General features: G+C 36.6%; 1 protein-coding gene across 7 annotated transcripts in view; it reads right to left on the reverse strand.

The window, feature by feature from the left end:
• Positions 1-20,513, reverse strand: part of LOC106090193 (putative uncharacterized protein DDB_G0271606) — a 539,204-nt gene extending 518,691 nt beyond the window's left edge. For 3 of the 7 annotated variants that reach the window (XM_059370843.1, XM_059370844.1, XM_059370842.1), the window contains exon 1: positions 19,572-20,509. The gene's annotated coding sequence lies outside the window, so the exon portion shown is untranslated. Of the gene's footprint in view, positions 1-19,571 lie in introns of all 7 variants that reach the window. The other 4 variants (XM_059370840.1, XM_059370839.1, XM_059370841.1 and 1 more) reach the window with 4 other exon arrangements.
• Positions 20,514-22,241: the final 1,728 nt, after the last annotated feature.

Genomic DNA, 22,241 nt, shown 5'->3' on the forward strand with positions numbered 1-22,241 from the left:
GAACTTAAATGAAAGCTTAAAATGTTCCCAACATTTTAAGGTATGTCTCGCCATATCCTAGCCATAAATGAGATCGTAGCGATCAAAATACTGAAAAAAGTCAATTTTCAAGTAGTGCTATATTCATTGCTAAAAAACAAGTATTACGTCACATTTTATTGCAAAGATGTTAAATAAACTTTTATTTGGTAACACTTCTTCTACAAAACACAAAAAGAATCATGGAAATATCTCTATTCTATTCCATTTTATGGAACCGGCAATAAAAAAGTCAATTTTTCAAAAAAGTCGAATTTCCCAAATTTTGTTTTTGTTGTCCTAATTGCACATGACACACTATAGCCATATTTACGCAACATACCTTATCGTAAAGGAAATTTTCATACCTTTCCAACGATGTATAAAACATTTCTCAACTCGGATTCTATCTACTCTAAAATTCATTTACACTTCATTAAACTCTATATAAAAATGTCTATTTGTGAAATGGAACCTTATATGGGGCCTACACTAAAACATTGATAGATTTGCCCAGGGTTTACAATACAAATGTGTTAGAATAAAAAAAGGTCTCCTGCCAAAGTTTAAAAAAATTGGAATAAAAATATGTGTTTTAGAGCGAAAACACTTCGCATCGGCGTGCGTTTGTATAGTACCTACATCTATTTTTAATGTAAGCTGATGATTTTTGAATAAAAAGTAACCTAGAAATATACCTGCATATATATATATATTTGTGTTAAGATTTGATGCAGACAAATGTTACCTGTTTCGCTATGTCGAATTCCCAGGAAATCCACCGTATCAATGAATGTGAAAAAACCTACCCATAAAAAATTCATTGTCATTTTTTTTAACCAAATTCGAGTCCAGGTAAATAATTATAGAAGAGTAAGTAAAAAGAGGCACTTTGGACCCCTTTTTACGATTGCGTCTGATACCTGAAATGGGTCATTAATTGTGAATATATTGCATAAATATTTGAACAAAATCCAAATTTTCTTCATTATATTTTGTAGAGGCGTAAAGGACATTTATAAGTTATGGAAGTCATACTGAAGTATTCCACTCTTTCGAAAATTGTATGGGACATCAAAAATGATTCCAAATCATACACGGAGTCATTTAAGGAACTTGTTTACACTTTGGACCACATATATGGAATAAGGCTAAATAAAGACGCTTTAGACAAACTTGAAAAATTCTACAAATCATTTGAGAGAAGGTTGCCAGAATGTTCATTCGCAAAAATCAAGTTTTTCAAAATGTATGAGAAGTGGCTGAAATCGGATCTACTTATTGAAATTAAACCGCTGATTCCCGGCCGGCCTAGCAAAGCATACGACGAAGTTACGGAGAAAACCAAAAAGAAAAAACAAGAGGAACTATTGGCGGCACATCCGCCAAATTTAATAAAAGATACGTTCAAAACAGCATTGTTAAAAACACAACCAAAAAATGTTGGACGAATTGTCGATGTTTTACCATTAGCATCTCCGAAAAGGGTAAAGAGAATGGTAGAAAGTATTCCAACTCCAAAATCGACTACAGAATTCACGGAGGAAGATGCACTGGCCCTGATTTTGAACCTAGGCCTCTCAAGAAACAAATACTCAACAATGAGGAAGGCTCTTCGTGAAAAAGGATGGGGTTGTTTACCCTCAAAACATAAATTGTACAACACCAGGACGAAAATGGTGCCATCAAATATATACGTGGACGAATTAAAAGCAAGAGTGAAACTTGCTGATCTTGTTGAAAATACAGCTGTTAGAATTATTTCTAATTTTACTGAAGAACAGTTGAACACATGTAATAATTCCGAAGTGGTTTTGATCAGCAAATGGGGTTGTGATGGATCATCTGGATTTTCCGAATATAAGCAACAAACAGAAATAGATACCAACTTCGCATCAATTTTCATGGCATCATTAGTACCATTGAGAATGAGATTGTACAAGGACCAATCTTCATCATCGAAAGAAAATGCATTTCAAGATATATGGATAAATAGAACACCTGGGTCAAAATATTTATGTCGCCCAATTCGGTTTGAGTATACAAAGGAAGACCGGAACACAACACGATCTTTGGTGAACGAAATAAAGGAAGAAATTGCTGCATTACCCATGATTGTTATAAACCAATTGGGAAGAAATATAAAAGTTTCGTTTCAACTACAACTCACTATGATCGATGGAAAGGTGGCAAACGCATTAACTGGCGTTATGTCCAATTGGAGATGCAATATTTGTGGCAAGAAGAATGGGCAATTCGAGGACAAGTCTGATGAAAATTTAGTAAACGAAAATGCGCTCAATTTCGGTATTTCGCCCCTGCACTGTAGAATTCGATTCATGGAGTATTGTTTGCATTTATCGTATGACCTTAAATATCGGACTAGCCCTGGAAACCGCGATGTCTCTGCTAGAAACAACCAAGATCTTCACAAAATGAGGCAGGAAGAGAAGAATCGAATCCAGTTGGAGTTTAAACAAAAGGGACTTATAATAGATAAACCTCTTTACGGATACGGAAGCACAAATGATGGCAACTCGGCAAGGCGGTTTTTTGAGGACCCCGTATCGACATCTAAAATAACCGGTCTTGATGAACACTTGCTAAGACGATTCAAAGTGATTTTGGCTGTAATCAATAGCAAAAAGATGATAAATTCAACCAAATTTGAAGCTTATAGTAATGACACAAAAAACATTTTATCTGATTTATATTCGTGGAAAGCTTTAACACCGACAGTACATAAAGTCTTACATCATGGCAAGGAAATTGTGGAATACAACATACTTCCGTTAGGAGAACTTACAGAAGAAGCTCAGGAATCCCGTAATAGAGATGTTAAACAGTTCCGGCTTTTCAATACCCGAAAGAGCACCAAATTTAACCAAAATTATGATTTACTTCAATATTTATTGTTATCGTCTGATCCGGTACTATACAGCATCAGAACTAAATGGCTACCAAAAATATGTGACGATATAGATAAGGACGATCCCGATGCCATTCAAATTAAAGAGCTTTTAAATTTTGATACCTTAGATTATTTGGTAGAGAATAAAATCAAATAATACAAAACTAAAATGCTTTTTTATTTTGGGAGTAGCTAATATACATATAAACGCACGCCGATGCGAAGTGTTTTCGCTCTAAAACACATATTTTTATTCCAATTTTTTTAAACTTTGGCAGGAGACCTTTTTTTATTCTAACACATTTGTATTGTAAACCCTGGGCAAATCTATCAATGTTTTAGTGTAGGCCCCATATAAGGTTCCATTTCACAAATAGACATTTTTATATAGAGTTTAATGAAGTGTAAATGAATTTTAGAGTAGATAGAATCCGAGTTGAGAAATGTTTTATACATCGTTGGAAAGGTATGAAAATTTCCTTTACGATAAGGTATGTTGCGTAAATATGGCTATAGTGTGTCATGTGCAATTAGGACAACAAAAACAAAATTTGGGAAATTCGACTTTTTTGAAAAATTGACTTTTTTATTGCCGGTTCCATAAAATGGAATAGAATAGAGATATTTCCATGATTCTTTTTGTGTTTTGTAGAAGAAGTGTTACCAAATAAAAGTTTATTTAACATCTTTGCAATAAAATGTGACGTAATACTTGTTTTTTAGCAATGAATATAGCACTACTTGAAAATTGACTTTTTTCAGTATTTTGATCGCTACGATCTCATTTATGGCTAGGATATGGCGAGACATACCTTAAAATGTTGGGAACATTTTAAGCTTTCATTTAAGTTCAAAAAAAGCGAAAAAATCCCCGTGGAACTTTTTTTCCAGTGAGAAACTTTTGAAGTTTAGTAAAAAAATTGGCCATTTTGGTCTTAAGATAACGGTGTTGTTTGATATCGAAATTAGCCAAATTAGCACTTAAAACTTTTCTTAATACCTCGACTTTGTGAAAATGGAAAGAAATGATAATGCTTTGATGGCCAAAGTTTGCGAAAACTTAAAGGAAATGGGAGTATCTTTTTTGAAAAATTTTGCAATTTTTTGACAAAAAAAATATTTTTCATATTGAAAACGAAGCCATTTTTAAACCGCCAAAGATATTCACGTGATTCCTTTTGTATTTTATGCACACATATGCTGGCATAATTTGTGTGAAGTATGAAGTTTATAGCTTTAAAATTGACGGAGTTATTTAAAAAACACTGAAAAAAACCAAGGCCAAATTTTCATATTTTAAAATTAAACAATTCATAACTCCTTAACAGTACACGATGGCATGGTACTTTATGCATAAGTTTTTTAGATCTTGTCAAGCTCTTTCTCTAGAGTCCTAAATCATGTAAATCGGTTGAGTAGATCAAAAGTTATGGCCCCCAGAAGCTTGGAGAAGTCAAAAGTGGTCAACTTTGACACCCTGTAGCTCACCCTGTATTAAAGATATGGACCAACAACAGCACTTTTCTGAAAGCCTATGTCCTCCTCTACAAATGTCTAGAACATTTTGTATGGCTAAAATCAACAGATAAAAAGTTGTAGACTTATTTCCAATTTTTTTGCCATTTGGCCCACTGTGCGATGGTCAATAAAAAATTGCTGTTTGTGGGGTATTTTCGGAAAGGAGTAGACCCCCAGAAAATTGGTCCCGAAAATGGATATCAATTCTTGCTCTACCCCCCAATACCTTTCATTTAAGCTCCACATTGACATGGTCGATAAATATGCCCGATTTAGAAGTGTTTTGGGGATTGGAGTGGTCCCCCAAATGTTCTGTTTGGGGTATTGACCCTAAAAACTATAAATATTTAGTTCCACTCTTTTTAAGACCCAAATTGTCTTGGTGAGCAAATACGTCCTATTTGGGGGTTGTTATGGTGGTGGGACGTCCGCTAGATAGTTGGTCCCTAATACGTGGTCTACTCGCAAATACCTTTTATTTGAGCCCCATATTTCCATAGTCGGCAAACATGACCGGCTTGGGGGGTGTTTGGGGGGCGGCCACTCAGTGAGTTGGCCTTGAAAATATTTATCGGATTCATGTTCTACTCTAAAAACCCTCTTATTTGAGCGTCATATTCCAATAGTCAGCAAATACTTCCTATTTGGGTGGTGTTGTGGGAGTGGGGCGGTCCCATAGCCACTTTTCCAGAATATTGATATCAAATTCGTTTTTTACTCCCGAAGACCTTTCATTTGAGCCCCATATTGCAATGGTCGTAAATTTGTCCCCTTTGGGGGATGTTTTTGGTGAGAGGCGGGCCCCCAAACACTTGGTCCGATATTTGGATACCAGATTCGTATTCTACTCGCAAATACCTTTCATTTGAGTCCCATATTGCCATGGTCGGTAAATATGTCCGATTTAGGGATGTTTTCGGGCTTGGGGTGGTCCCCCTAGCACTTGGTCCGACAATTGGATAGCAGATACGTTTTCTTATCCTAAATACCTTTCATTTGAGTCCCATATTGTCGTGTTTGGTCTAAATATATGTTTGGTAGGTTTTTAGGATGGGGCAGCCCCCCTAGATACCCTATCCGAAATTTGGATACCAAATTTTTATTTTTAGGGTACTATATGAGAGCACACAAATGTTCGCTTAAATCGCACCACCCATCTCCGAGATCTAGCGTTTCTGAAAATTAGGGTAAGGGGGAGGGTCCGGCCCCCCTTCAGATATCAAAAAATGTAGTACCCTATTTTCACCACGGGGTCATTATGCACCATCTGTGAAAATTTCAAGAAAATCGGTTCAGCCGTTTCTGAGTCTATACGGAACACACAAATATACAATCATCCGAAATTTCGAAACCAAATTTTTGTTTGTAGGTTACTATAAGAGAGCACACAAAATTTCGCTTAAATCGCACCACCCATCTCCGAGATAGATATCAAAAAATGTAGTACCCTATTTTCACCACGGGATCAATACAACTACCACCTTACATCCAAACTTAAATTCGTAGACCAATAAAGATGATATGGGATTCACATAAAGGAACTTATTCTGTTAAACTGTTAGTCAAGCGATATACTATTTTTGTAGCATGGTATTCCACTAAAGCTCTTGAATTGTCGAAAATAAATATTCCTAGAAAAATTTTGTTCCATATAAAGTAAAAGAAGGCGCAGCGGAGCGGGCCCGGTCCAGCTGGTATATATATATATATATATATATATATATATATATATATATATATATATATATATATATATATATATATTTATATATATATATATATATATATATATATATATATATAAATATATATATATATATATATATATATATATATATATATATAGGTATGCAATATATGCATAGGTAAGCAAAAGAAAAATTTTACTATATTTCATCATAGGATCCATACTCCGCCCGACTTTTGCCTTTCCTTACTGGTTATGGGAATTTCAGATTTATGAATTCACAACTTTCTTAGTCCTAACTCACAATTACAGTCCAACCAATTTGGAAACACTTTTAGCTACTTGATTACTCGTTTTCAAAATCATCCCCAAATTATAGCTGCTATAATTTAATATATTTTAATATAAAGTATGATCACTTGTGCTAGAGAACTTGACATTTAACAATCTGCATTTGTCATTTAGCCACTTAATCTAAGATACTTGTCAATGTTTTATCTTGTCACTCATTCGTTCCCAGCATACATTATCTAGTCAAAACTGAAGTGTCTTTAACCTCCCCCACAACAAGCGTTTCGGTTGAAATGCCATAAGATCTATATAAAAGAGCATAAGGTGTGAACATTCCGTTTCGTTCCACATTTCCAAATAAAAAATTCAAGTTTATCTTTGGCTTTGAAGGGTTTTTAATGTTGACACTTTTATGGATCACAAGAAAATGTTGGGAAGAATTGAAAAATTGCTGACTGAGTTGAGGCGAAACATAAATTATTGTACGATACTAAAAAGAATGTGAAATATTAAATATGGACTGACTATTGAAAGAAACAATAGGGTGCTTTTTAAGAAAGCAAAAAACAAAATGGAGCAGTTCAGATTATACAAAAAAGACTAAAAAATTATTAACGAACACGGAAATTACAATGAAACACAAGTAAGGAAAAGTCAGGGGGAGTCGACTATAATATAACCTACGATTTAGATATTTTGGGACGCGGTTCGGTACTGCGAAACGGGATGACGAAATTAGTATACCACGTCCTATGGTGGTGGGTACGTCAAGTAGAACGGCCAAAGTTCAATCGGGCAGAATCACCACTAATGCGGATAAAAAGTAAGCCTTTTAAGAGCTCAAAATGTTGAGACCGGAGGCTTGTATTTAAAAAGTTTACATTGGTATAGAAAATTAGAAATGTTAAGTGCATGATATTTGTTTTACTGACAGCCCATCATATTGTTTACAAGCCGCCAAAATCATTTCTTTTTGAGTTTATGTGAAAAGAAAGTTATTAGTGATGGAGTTAGAGCGTAGAAGTGCGATGGCGATATATTAGGCTGGAAAATCACAACCGGCTATTGTTTGCGAAATCTACCACCTCAAAGTAAACAAAATGTTTTTGTATCGCATCATAAATCGTTATACTTATACTGGCAGCGCGTCCAAACGCCATTTGGTGTCAAAAAAAAAAATGCTACAACAACTGACACGGCTCAGCGCATGAAGATCCTGATTCTACCAAATTCACATCACAGTGGGAATTAAATGGCTAAAGATGGGAAAGGATGAAATATGTATTGAAAAACGAGCTCAAGGTAAAGCTTTACAAGTATCAAAAGATACGCGATCTAACACCAAGGCAAAACAAGTAACAACAACAAGTAGCAAGTTTCTGACCATTAGGTACAAATGGAAGTTTCTAGGGGCCGTAGAAGACTAATCGGGAGATCGATATGTGTTTGTGGTAGTGGGAATAAAAATAAAAAATGCGAAATTCCTAAGTTTCCAAAATGATGTTGTTTACTTAACCGAGAGCTTATACGAGAATTTAAGCCTACTAACCGCCACCCGGAATAATTGTTCAATTCAAGTGATGGTATGGGTAGTTGTGACCGCCGATAGCCGTTTCAACAGTTTTCATCGAACCTGGTGTCAAAGTAAATGCGGCTTCTAATCAGGAAAAACATTTTGTACGCCAACATTACGGTCATGGACTTTGGACGTACCAACAAGACCCGGCACCTTAACATAAAACACGTGTAAACCAACATGGCTACAAAATCATGTTCCGCATTTCATTTGATCGACACAGTGACGGTTCAATTCGTAAGATGGCAAAGCAAGGAGAGGACTAAACAAGTAAAAGCGTGCTAAGTTCGGCCGGCCCAAACCTTGAGAACCCACTACCATGGATTCTGGTAAAAATTTAAGTCGTTCCAGAACAACGCATGCAAAGTTTCAGCCAAATCGGACAAAAATTGCGTCTTTTAAGGGTTCAAGAAGTCAAATCGGTCTGAACCGATATGGCCCATTTGCAATCCCCAATGACCTACATCAATATTAAGTATCAGTGCAAAATGTCAAGCGGCTGGCTTTACGCGTTCGACTGCTATCGTGATTTAGACAGACGGACGGACGGACATGGCTGATAGACACAAAACGTCGAGACGATCAAGAATATACTTTATGGGGTCTTAGACGAATATTTCGAGGTGTTACAAACTGAATGACTAGATTAGTATACCCCCATGCTATGATGGTGGGTATAAAAATATGTCAATATGGATGCGCTGAGAATGAGCCAATATAGTGGCAGATCACATTTGTGCAGGTTTCAACTCATCTTTTGAACAACTCAAAACAAAAGTCAAGGCAAAAGGTGGTAATATCGATCTAAAGTGAATGGATTCTGAAATTTTGAATACTTCCACAAATGACATGTCTGTCTTTGAAATCAAAATATATATATATATATATATATATATATATATATATATATATATATATATATATATATATATATATATATATATTCACACGAAAAAGATGAGATCGTTTGAGTTTGTAACACTTCGTGCCATATACCCTGTACACCAAGCTCTCAGCCTATTGAAAACATATTAATAACCCGATTTTATTTAAACTTGGAACAACTATTAACAACATCATTATATCTTGGAACAACTATTAACAACAACATTATATCTTAAGGTTAAAAATAAATAAGAGGGCTACATTAAAGTGCATAAATCTCTGGATCGCTGTTGGTATCGAGTGTTTGTCACTCTTTAAATCCTCCTTTAGAAAAATCAAGTTCAGCCTAAGCCATGAAGTAATGGTCCTCTGATAGCTGATAAAGGCCCTAGAACAGCTACACCTGCAACACACCTCAACAACATAGTTGAGCAAAAAGGTAGGAAGAAGCATATCGTATAAAAGTTCGAGAAATACCAACTGGGAAAAGTTCATGGAGCATAGGCAGAAGCGGGGGCCCCTGGGGTTCTGTATAGGATGTAAGGTAACTGAAGTACTCAGTGGATCGCATGTCACGGAGTGCAGAACGAAGTCTTTCGAAAGGCCAAGAGACACGGCGGAGGGCTGGGACGTATATCGTGAAGTCCTATGCAGATACAAGAAGGAGACAGGGTGAGCGAGCGAAGAGAAGTTCCTGGATAATTGAGCTGCTATCACAGGATATGTATTATCATAAGTATCTTCAAAGCTAGAAACTCTGAAAGTTGTACACATCATGTAATGCGTACAACAAATTTTATATGGAAAATGGATTTTCGAATAAATGTGCAACTCTTTCGATTAGAGCGAGCTCTTTTTTGATCGAACGTCCATGTAGACGCATGTCTATAAAAAAATAAATGTCGATTAGAGCACGCTCTATTCGAATTTGGCGTACATAAGGAAAGTCTTATGAATACTGAAAATGACAGCACATGTGAAACGCACACATGGTGTGATTGCAGCTTCTAGGTTGCGCAAAGGACCGAGAACAGGATGTACATCGAAAATCAGTCTGGGCTAACACCTGAACTAAAGACACTTAAAAAGGAAAACAGGACGCCGAAAACATTGGGACGAATAAGGTAAAGCTCTATGTAGGTTCAAAAGGGAGACGGGGAGTGCGAAAAGGAGTTCCAGGGCGTAATGCTATGAAAACTTGGACCTGGAAAGCACAAGTGAGACTTTTAGGTTGCGCAAAGGGTGGATGGAAGACGGAGCGTTCATGAAAAGCAAGCAGCAACCATTAGCTAGCTGCAAATAAAATCCTAGAAAGTGATTTGGCACCTTCAAAATTCAAGTTTTGTGTCAATACATGTTGTGCGCTAAATTTATTCGGTCTTAAAATTATTAATTTTCAAGTTTTTTGCCTGTTAGGGCGAGATCATTAAATTCAAAATTTTTGTTTGTTTCTCTTTCGAGACGAACTCAATGATCGGAGATTTTCTTTACAAATGGAAATGGAAAGCCAGATATAGCAACACACACCAAATACTATGGGACGCGTTTCGTCTTTGGTTAGAAGACCTTTTCAACCATATTAGGTGTCATGGCTTCAGGGGCCGTGCGTTGGTATGTTGTATTTGAATCGTAAAAATTGGAAGAACGCCTCTATGATACTATTACCACATTAACCACGCTCGACAACCTGTCTATTAGCTTTACTTGTTCACAATGCATGTGTATTTACGTAATGACAGATTCTTTTCTGTGACAATTACATTACTTCCGTGGTACACATTATTCTATGCATCTGTTGGAAGTTGTATTGATGGCTTCGAACGCTGGACAACGGCAATGGCTCTCGCTGTTGCTCCGTGTGCCCAGGTTCGAATCCCGGCCGGGCTCTGCCAAATTTTTTCATTTTCAAGTTTTTTACCTGTAAGGGCGAGACCATTAAATTCTACAATCTTGTTTGTGTCTCTTTCATTTGGATAGTATGAAGCTGCTCAAGGCTTTGGATTCGCTTTGGACAGTGAGGTCTAGGTGCGTGACAGAATATTTGAAACCCATGTTTATATTGAACTCCAGACACACTATACACCGCTGCATGTAGAATACGATAGTATTCCGAAAAATGAGTAGGCTATATTAAAAAAAGTTAGCCCAAAATACAAGATTTTTCCTTATTCGTAGAATTTTAGCAAGGAAAACGACCCAAAGAACTTAAACTTTAAAATAAAGCTGCTATTTTTAAATTTCATTTCCTATTTAATAACGAACACGGACATTCGATCCAAATTTTGGTCGCTGACTGATTCTTATTTAACTGCAAAGATGACTGTCCAATTATTATTATTTTAGAAAAATCTTTCTTTTTTTTGAACATAGCATCTTAACATAAAAAAAAAAAACAATCATTTAAAGACGCTCCTATTTGTAAGGCTATTTTGCGTCTTTAATTACGGTTCGCTGTTGTTTTGTTCCAAGGTAAATTTCCTAACATTCAACGGTAGTTTGACCTTCGTTTTAGAATTTTGTCTTTAATAACAGGACGCAAATTTAAGGATTTATTAACCTATCATTTAAAATAAAACAAATCCTTAATATGAAGGAAAATATTTTTCACCAAAGGGAATGTTTCATTAAAAATGTGGAAAAATGATCTTGTTTGCTTACCTTTGGCTCGAATGATTAGGAAAATCATGTTTCCAGTTTAGAGAACCCGTCGTCAGTATGTATAAGTGAAAATTCGGTGGCGAGGTAGATATCTGTGCACCTATTCCGGACTGTCAGGATTCTCTGACCTGCTATCTGCCAAGGAAAAACGAATGACTTTCGATAAAAAGTTGCTGAGCACCATGGGCGGAACCATAACCGGGCACAAAAGGTCTTATGATGACGAATGTGAACCCATATTGACAACGAGCGTTCACAAAACTATCTTCATACTACGAAAGAACTTTTAATAACGCCTGTTTATGAAACCCCCCCCAAACATTTTTTATAATTTTGGTAGAGTATTCGTCCCCGCGATGAATGAAACAATCTTTTATTTTTAAGCAATTATTCTTCCGCAAGAGTCGCGAAACACTCTTCTGGGGTATCATTGGGCAATCCATTGGCTGCGCGAAAGGTTTAGCAACTCTTTGCAAAGATTCTCTTACCACCCATTGCATTTTAATCGTCCGTACGAGTCGCGAAAAATTTTCTGGGTTCTCATTGTGCAATCCATTGCGTGTGCGAACGTTTTAGCAACTCTTCGTGACGTTGCGTTACAATCGTCCGTATAAATCATGAGACACTCTTCTAGGATATTATTGGTAAATCCATTGTATGTGCGGAAGTTTTCGCGACTCATTGCGGCGATTGATACCCAACTCATTGCACTATAATTGCCCAGAGGATCGCCTGAGTTAACTTTTCACGATTAATTTTATTTTCATACGTGGTGCGTTTAGGACTTGTATAGAATTAGTGATTCGTCTTTGGCGGTTGGTTTTCTTGATTTCTTGGAAGACAACTGGAAACAAATATTTGTGTACCACTCAGAATAGACTGTTCTGCGTTGTTTTAGTTGTAGGATTGCGACATGTTCAGTTTTTCTGAAAAAACAGGCGATCATATGCGCGGAAGTGCTTCGTCCGCGAGCAACTTTTGTTGGATTAGTCTCATCTTGAAACACCCATAGAGTTGACTGCTGTTTACTTTTAAATCTACGATTCATCACCTGTCGCGATGTCATAGACGTGTTTCGAAGCACCGCGATCGTATTTTTGGAGCATTTCTTTCGACCAATCTGCACGAGCCTTTTGCGATTGTCAAAGTGTGTGGAATCCAACGCGAATAAATTTTTTTGACGGTCAAATGTTCATGCAATATTGAATGTATACTGGTCCCACCTATGCCTAAGGTCGTCTCAATCTGCCGATAGGTCACTGGACGATTTTGCAATATCAGTTGGCCATAGCATCAATGGTTTTTGGAACAACAACTGATTTTGGACGACCTTCACGAAATTCGTCTTGGAGTGAACTAGGACCTCGGTTGAATTCACCATTCCATCGAAAAACACTGGTCCTTGATGGAGCTTCATTGCCAAAAATTGAATTGAGTTCATCGATGCACTGTTATTGAGTTAGTCCATGTCGAAAGTTGTAAAAAATAATCGCACCAAGTTTTGATATAGCAGCCATACGATCTTGAATTATCTGAAATTTTCTATGAGGTGTTTCGTTTTGACTTTCAATACCTGTGTTATATAGCTGTTATATAATCCGATCTCTGATTTTGACTTCTTGAGCCTCTAGAGGGAGCAATTCTTATCCGATTTGTTTGAAATTTCGCATGAGGTGTTTTATTTTGATGAGTTCATATCCTGATATAGGTGTCTTATAAACCGATCAGATTTGACTAATTGATTTGACTCTAGAAGGTGAAATTTTGCACGTAAAGTTTTGCTATGGGTTCCAACAGCCGTGCCAAGTATAGTTCAAATAGCTTCCATACAAACCGATCGTCTGATTTGACTTTTTGAGTCTATGGGGTGCAATTGTTTGGCTGATATTTTAAACGTGTTAATTGGTTATGACTCTTATTAGTTAAGACAAGTACTGCCCATCTGTAGATGTATCTCAAAAATTATTGAAAAAATCATTCAAAGAAGACCTTAAATCGGCAGTTCGGTCTATATGGGGGCTATATCAACCTATGGACAAAAACAGAATCTGTGCAAAATTTCAACTTTCTTTTCCTAGATTTTTACAACGATCAGCAATATATATACGAGGGTTGCCCTTTTATATTTCGGAATTGGACAACCCTTGTGTTGCAATCTGCCAACTAACAGTTCTATCGTAAAGCTTGACATTTTTGAGTTTAATTGTACTCAGAACGTTTGACATACGAACGCTATTTGTGTTGTTTACAGCAACTTAAAGTTTCATCTCGCCCAAAAAGCGAAATAAATCGTGAACAATTTTGTGCAATTATTTTTTGATTATTACTTTTGACGTGAATTAACTCATCAACAGTGCATCGATGAACTTAATTCAATTTTTAGCGATGAAGCTCCATCAAGGAATAACGTTTATCGATAATATGGTGAATACAGCCGAGGTCGTAGTTCACATCCAAGACGACTTTCGCGAAGGTCGTCCAAAATCAGTTGTTGATCCAAAAACCATTGATGCTGTGCACCGACTGATATTGCAAGATCGTATTGTGACCTATCGTGAGATTGAGACAACCTTAGGCATTAGTGGGACCAGCACACATTCAATATTGTATGAACATTTGATCGTCAAAAAACAAAAGGCTCGTTGCGATTGGTCGAAAGAAATGCTCCAAAAACATGAAACAACTACATTTTTGAGCACTCATAACACCGCTTTGATAAGTCATCCGCCTTATAATCCTGACTTTGCGCCAAACGACTTTTTTTAATTCCCGTAAGTAAAAAACAAGTAAGAGCGTGCTAAGTTCGGTCGGGCCGAATCTTATATACCCTCCACCATGGACCGCATTTGTCGAGTTCTATGCGCGGTATCTCTTAATATCAAGTTATAGTCCGATTCGGACCATAAATGAATGCTGAACATTGTAAAAGTCATTGTGTAATATTTCAATTCATTCGGATAAGAATTGCGCCTTGTAGGCGCTCAAGAAGTAAAATCGGCAGATCGGTTTATATGGGAGCTGTATAAAGCTATTGATCGATTCAGACCATATTAGACACGCATGTTTAAGGTCATGAGAGAAGCCGTTGTACAAAATTTCTTCCGAATCGGATGAGAATTGCGCCCTCTAGAAGCTGAAGAAGTCAAGATCCCAGCTATATCAGGTTATGTACAGATTTGCGCCATACTTAGTACAGTTTTTGGAAGTCATAACAAAACACTATTGCGACCCCTAAAGGCTTAAGAAGTCAAGACCTATGGTCGGTTTATGTTGCAGCTATATCAAAACATGGACCGATTTGGCCCATTTACAATTCCAACCGACATACACTAACATAAAGTGTTTGTGAAAAATTTCAAGCGGCTAGCTTTACTCCTTCGAAAGGTAGCGTGCTTTCGACAGACGGACGGGCATGGCTAGATCGACTTAAAATGACATGACGATCAAGAATATATATACTTTATGGGGTCTCAGACGTATATTTCGAGGCGTTACAAACAGAATGACAAAATTAGTATACCCCCATCCTATGGTGGAGGGTATAATAAAATTAAAGGTCAAAGCTTTTCGACACCTGAAGAAACGGCTGATGCGTTCAGAATGCATGTTTTGGAGATACCTTCGACCATTGGTTCAAACGCATGCAAAAGTGTATAAATCTTAATGGGGAATATTTTGAAAAAACAATAAAGCAATTTTCGATAGTTAATATTTGTTTTAGTGTCTTCTAATCCCGAAATATAAAAGGCTTACTTTATAGAATGGGAAATGGATACTTCGATCTGTTGCAAATGGAATGACACAATGAATATACCCCCACCCCCCTCGGTGGTGGGTATAAAAATAGCTAAATCTGGGTCTATACAGTATGTCCGATTTCTTCCCAACACATAATACTCGTAAAAAGCGCATTAGACAAAAAGATAGTCAAACATAGTGTGAGAAAAAGTAATGACACATTGGCGTCTTTTGTAAAGGGTGATTTTCTAGGAGCTATAAGGAAGTTTAAATAAAAATAAAATTCAGAAAATTTATAATTTAATGTTTGAAAAGTATTTAATGCAAATATTGACCGTGACTGCGCCTCAAATGGTCCATCCGCTTAGTCCAATTTTGGCACACTCTTTCCAATATTTCGGTCGGTATCTCACGAATAAATGCTTCATTGTTATCTTCCAATGCGTCAATTAAAGCGGGCTTGTTTGTATGGACATGTGCTTTAACATAGCCCCCCAAAATATGGTCTAAGGGTGTTAAATTGCACGATCTAGGCGGCCAATTGACCGGTCCCGAACGTGAAATAACACCAAACTCACCTCTCAATAAGTCTATTGTAACGCGTACTGCACGGCATGTGCCAACCTCTTGTTGAAACCACATGTCATGCAAGTCAAAAAAAGTTGGATATCATCTCACGATAGCGCTGACCACTCACAGTTACTCAACGATTCGCATCAACTTTGAAAAGTACGGTCCAATGATGCCACCAGCCCATAAACCACATCAAACTGTGACGTGTCTGGACGCATTGGAAGCTCTTGCATTGCTTCTGGCTGATCTTCACTCCAAAATCGACAATTCTGCTTATTAACAAACCCATTGAGCCAACAATGAGCTGCATCGTAAAATGGAAGAAGCGCGCGATTAACTTTCTTAACAGAGCACGTATTTGGAAAAAAAAATTCAATAATTTGCAGGCGTTGTTCGTTAGTAAGACAATTCATGATTAAATTATAGATCAAACTGAAGATGTTAGACTGTGAAAACTAAAGATGTTTGACAGTGGGTGGGTTTTTTAAACCAGTTTTGCTAAAAAGACAATATCCAAAAAAAATCACACTATGTTGGAATTTTGCAACATATTATTTTACCTAATGCAGAATGGGATATCCTTCTGAAATTGGTATTCCGAAACGGGAAATTGGCAAAGTAGTGATTAAGGGTCAATGGGTTCATATTAAATCGTATCTTATAAGTCGTATCGGTAACATTGGAAATCATGTTACAGCGACACGAATGCCGAATACGGAAGAGCTATGGAACGCAATAATAATGCCTGCCCTTTGGAATGCAATATTAATAAAAGCCTGTTCAAAGAGATACCAATGAGATGTAAAGAGATTCCAGGATATATTCGAAACTACATGCATTGTAGATGTGCAGAAGGCATCAAAAAAGTTTTTATTAATTAATTTTCAATTTTTGTGACATTTCGAGTTATTATTTTGAAATGCAAATTTTTAAGGAATAAAATTATTCATTGAAATATTTTAAATTTCTGTAGCTTCAAAAACATAATTAATTGGACATTGATTCAAAATTAATCTGACGTACAAACATCTGAAAAAAAACAAACTATTTTTATGCAAAAATCCAAATTTGTTTTTTAGCTGGCCGCACTCCTATTTGTTTCAACACAACTGTATGTTTCGGCCGATTTACACTTACAAGGCAACAACAATTTTCGACCGATCGGTACAAAAGTCGGCACATTTTTTCTTTTCTTTTCAAATTCAAAAATTATTTTTTATAAGTCGGGTTATTGAGGCCTTCAAATAACCAATGGCGACCCTGTTCCCGCGGCGATCGGTACTTTGGACTGGAACGAGATTGCTCGCCTACAGAAGCCTGACGAGGGTCGCCACCTTCACATGCAAATGTGGCTACAACAACAACAACAAGCCAAAAACCACCAAGATGGCAGATTTAAATAGTTTTCATAAGGTCATTGTAGCCGTAGATAGCTGCCAAGTGAATGCTAACAAATGGCTCAAACAGGAAGATTGTGATTAGAGATCATCACCACAAGGAAGGGTTGTGTAGCCTTTTTCGGCTCTTGGATATCTGTCGGATTTTTAGGTAATTTGAAAAGGACAGTTAAAGTTTGTTGGTTACGAGGATGACGTTAACATTATGGTGTGTGGCCGTTTAGAGTGCATACAGTATGCTGCCAAACTACTATGTAGCTTGGTATGTTCAGGCGACCTCTCCTAGATGTGATGAAGCTACCGCCCTCACAACTGAATGTCCTGAAAAGCCACTGCAATGACAGGACTTTGACCTTGCGCTCGTCACATGGCGGATTTAAGCTTGATTTGTGGGGATTAGGAGGAGTCATAGACGGTTGAGCACTTGAAGTTGCGAGAGTAGGTGCAAGATTATGGCTGCACAAATTTTATTTTCCTGTCTAAAATATCTTCGTCATTATTCGCCATTATTGGCTATTATAGCATTAAATTTCATATTGGAGGAAGGAGCTTCTCCAGACCTCCTGGCCGTTTTGTCATGTATATTGGGTCCTAATCTTCTTCATTTTAATGTCTGACATTGTATTGACGTAAATTTTATCAGTGTTCTTCTGCGCTTTTTGAATCTTTAGGGGGCGACTAAGTTCCCTGAGTGAAATTTTTATTGAATGAGGTTGCTAGAAGCGTGTCATTATGTGCCCATAGTTTAAAAACCATAACAGCGGCAAACACAATTTATAAATTTTTATTTTGAAGATTTCATTTTTGTACGGTTAATTTAAAAATGAGTTGACATATCAAATTCTCTCAGCTGGGTTGATGCGGCCAACTGATAAATACACCTTGGATAGGAGAAAACGAATTTGATATCCAATTTTGAGGCCAAGTGTTTGGGGGTCGTCTAACCCCATAAACTCCCCCTAAACCAATGGCTATTGGGGCTCAAATGAAAGAAATTTTAGAGTAGAGCATGATGCTGATATTTGCAGGGCACCCTAGGTACCCCTTAAAGTGGACATATTTGTGGATTATAACAATAAGGGGCTCAAATCTGATTTAGGGCCAAGTGTCTCAGGGACGCCTCACCTAAACTTCCCCTAAAGCACACATATATCCCGACTATAGCAATATGTAGCTCAAATGTGATTTCCACTTCCGGGGCAAATGGTTTGGCTACTCCAATTCACCAACAAAACCATGAGAAAGAAGAAGATCTAACATCCAAACTATAATGGGCGGACTCCCCCCTTACCTTATTTTCAAAAACTCCAGATCTCGGAGTTGAGTGGGGCGATTCTCCAAAACAGAAATTTGGTATTTTTATTTTGGGTGGCATACCTAGGGCGGCCGCGCCAACTCCAAAGCCGTCTGAATAGAAGGACAAACCAATAACGATAATATGTGACTAAAATTAAAGGTATTTGAGACTAGAGAACGAATCTGACATATGACGGTCCACCTCACCCCCCAATCATACGCCCATGCCGGACCTATTTACCGACCATAATAATATAAGGCTCAGATGAAAGGTATATGGGAGTAGAGCACCAATATTATATCCACATGGGGCGAAATATCTTAAAGGCCGCACCAGGACTTTCCTGACCGTGCCAGTATAGGGCTCAGATAAAATCTGAGAATGAGTGAAGGCGCAGCGGAGCGGGTCCTGACCAGGTGATAATTTTTATAAAAAATGGTGTCACAAATGTTATAGAAAATTTACTATGCCACCAATGCCATGGTCTCTTCACCAGAGAAAACGTGACCACAAAAAATTCACAACTTAACTAAAAAAAAAAAAACAAAAAACAACACCATGAGGTACATAAAACAAACAAACAAATAGGGACAAGTGTTGGCACTGTTGGCAAGGGGAAGAAAAATGGATAGACTGAGAGGTTATATAGTCAACCATAAAAACGTTGCTGTGTGGTGTACCCATTCTGTGTCCTATGTTGGCCTACAACAACACCAACAATGAGTATATCTTATTTTGACAGATGACAGCTGTCATATGTTTTAGTGCTTTCAAATAAAATTAGTGATCTATTAATAACAACAACTGAAAAGCATGGACACAAAATTAAATACAAAGGTTGATACTCTTTCACAGAGTTATGTATGTACACATGTAAATTAAGTTGTTTCGTACTCATATGCGTTATAAAATAAACTCTGTCACATAACATGAGAGAGCGAGAGAGAGTGGCCACAGGTTAATTCAGTGCTTCTTTTTTGTTCAGTTTTGTGCTTTTGATTGAATTAAACTTATCCACTTACATGTATTATTAGGTTTTTGTGTGACTCTCTTCCCGGCACAAAAACACACGCTTACTTGCTCTCACTCTCTTTCGCTGCTGTGTGTTTCTCACGCTTTTCGATTTCGTTGATTTGTTATTTTTCTTTACTTCACTTTAGTATTTGGCTAGGTATTATCTCCAAAAAAACCCCAACGTTTTTTTGTTGATGTATGTATGTGTGTCAAGAATAAATGCCGCACTTTTTTATTGCTTGTTGTTATTGGTGGAGGTGGTGTCAGGGTTTTTGGAAGTAGCAGCTAGTTGTCAGCATTGCCTTTGATTTTTCTATAAATTGGTATTTGAAAAGACTTTCATTACTATTTTATTTGAAAACAATCACTCTTCGTAAACTTTTTCTCACTTAAGTAGCTTTAATATTTAATCGATTTTTTCTGCTTTGCTTTTACAATTTAATTAACACCACAACTTTTCAATTTTCTTTTGTTGCACTTATTTCTTCTTATCGCAAAATGCGTATGCATGTGTATGGTAGGGTATTTTCTTTATTTTTTCCAACTTTTATCTTTCATTTTTACATTTTTTTTTTTATTATTTATTCATGGCAGCATTTCCTGGCCAATTGTGATTTCTTCTTCTTGTTATATTTTGGATTTCATCTGTTTGGTTGTTTTAACAATTGATATTTACACACTCACGCACATAAACATTTTTTCTGACATTTGTGATTTTAGACGCGGCGGCGTTTCATTGGTTTTGTTTATTTATTTATTTTTTTTTTTGCTTTCTTTCTATGTAATATTCAATTTCAGCAAACTGCGCACGCAAATAATTTAAAACAAATAAAATTCCCACTATGTAACAACAACAAACTTAAAAAAATTCTCCGTTTTCAAAACACTTTTACGTACCATTGTCGGCATTTAACTGTTGGACGACGTTGCGCAAAACAACCACTGCGAGTCATTGGCGACGACGACAGCACAATGGGGACGATGACAACAAACCAAGCCAAACACACAGAGTATTCCATAACAATAACAACAACAATACCGCAACGTGCTGAGGCCCGAAAAGCAAGCTGGAAAGAGTGCCCCATAATATGCGCTCTCTTACTCTCCAAGCCATGTGTTTTGTTCGGTTCGGCAAAAAGGCAGACAAGACTGCAATAACAACAATGATCTTTATAGGTTGCAGAAGCCCCACCAAACATTTTCAAGAGAACAAAAATTGGAGAGCGAGAGTCATTCTTTCTCATTTAGTTAAGAGCACTCTTGAACAGTGTTGCCAGTATTTTCCTGTCCCTAGGCCGCAAATTTAAAAACCGTTGTCCCCGAAAAATCCCCGAACTCAGGTAAATTTCCCCAAAATAGAGCCACATATTTTATGATTTTTTTTTTATAAAAATAATACAACTAAATATTGTTGAAATTCATATCTTGGAATTATTTCTTGGAAAATAAGTGTCGTTTTATCACGTGAGACACCGACTCGCACGAAAATTTCCTGTTAATTGATTGCGAAATATGCCGACATAACACAAGCAAAAGTCATGCAACAAAAGCAATAAGACTGAAATAGAGTTGCTTGTGGCACTTAATTGCATTTTCAATTATTTAAAGCGAAATTTATACTCACGCAGCAACATGCCGCTTCTACAATATTTTGTTCATGGAACTCGATAACAGGGAATTTCCTCCTCACCATTGCATTTTGACAATAATTATGGCGAAAATCGAACTCAGTACTATGCTTAATGCTAAGACTACAGTTCTTTTCCGCAGTTGCATATTTTTGTCGATTATTGATTTTTTTTACCACTACAAAAATCTTAATGATAACCTAATAATTTTATTATAATTGTATAATAAGTACTCATTACTTCAACTTTTGAATGAACACAGCAAGTTTGGTTTTCAATAAATCCAATTCATTTTTTAATTGAAACTGCTTCAATTACAAAATGATAAAATCAATCACGATTTTTGAAAAAGGATTGAAATCGATTAAAAAAAAGATTGACATTTTTTGAAATTTCCAATTTATTCAATTAAAGAAATTTTAGAAATTTTCAATAAAAAAATGATTGAAATTCCGAAATATTCAATTAATTTATATGTTATATTAAAATTTTTGTGAAAAGCGCGCTGTATAGGGTGCACCCTCGATTTCGATGCAGCATGGTTCACATATGTAAAACTCTTGGAACACGAATTTGAGGTGTATGTTTGGGTCCATGATCACTCCTTCGAAAAAAAGAACATCTCCGGGGATTTTCCAAAAAATGCAACGGAAAATATTGTATGACTGGTTTATATCTAGCTACCGACATGGACTAACAGTAATTAGGTTTTTATACCCTCCACCATAGGATGGGGTATACTAATTTCGTCACCCTGTATGTAAATTCTCGAAATATTCTTCTAAGACCCCATAAAATAAATGTAGTCTTGATCGTCATGACATTTTAAGCCGAAAAAGCCATGTCCGTCCGTCTGTCTGCCGAAAGCACGCCAATTCTTATCCGATATAGCTGACATTTTGTATTCAATTCCATTATGGTCCGAATCGGCCCATAACTTGATATAGCTTCAATAGCATAGGAATTATTTTATTTTATCCTTTGTTGAAGAAAAAGCCATTATGCAATTAAAAAGTAGTCATAAGACTGCTTGTCGGGGAGTTTTATCTT

Source organism: Stomoxys calcitrans, chromosome 1 (genome assembly GCF_963082655.1).
Source record: "Stomoxys calcitrans chromosome 1, idStoCalc2.1, whole genome shotgun sequence".
Lineage (NCBI taxonomy): Eukaryota > Metazoa > Arthropoda > Insecta > Diptera > Muscidae > Stomoxys > Stomoxys calcitrans.